We start from the raw sequence: 254 nt of genomic DNA on the forward strand, positions 1-254 counted from the left end.
TTTGATAGGGAAACGTATGTGTAAATGAATAAATAATTGGATAGATAAGTAAATAAGGTAAATGTTAATTATAATGAATAAATGAATAAATAAACAGAGATAAATAAGTAAATGAATTAATAAATAAAAAGATAAGATACTACGAGAACCTTCCACATGTGAAGACGGTCTAAAGACTTCCTGTGTCAGTGTGTCCTGCCTGAGGATGTCACTGACATGTCACTGACATGTCACTGACATGTCGCCATCACGTC

Source organism: Oratosquilla oratoria, chromosome 7 (genome assembly GCF_046742065.1).
Source record: "Oratosquilla oratoria isolate Oo_2021 chromosome 7, ASM4674206v1, whole genome shotgun sequence".
In the NCBI taxonomy this organism is placed as follows: Eukaryota; Metazoa; Arthropoda; class Malacostraca; order Stomatopoda; family Squillidae; genus Oratosquilla; species Oratosquilla oratoria.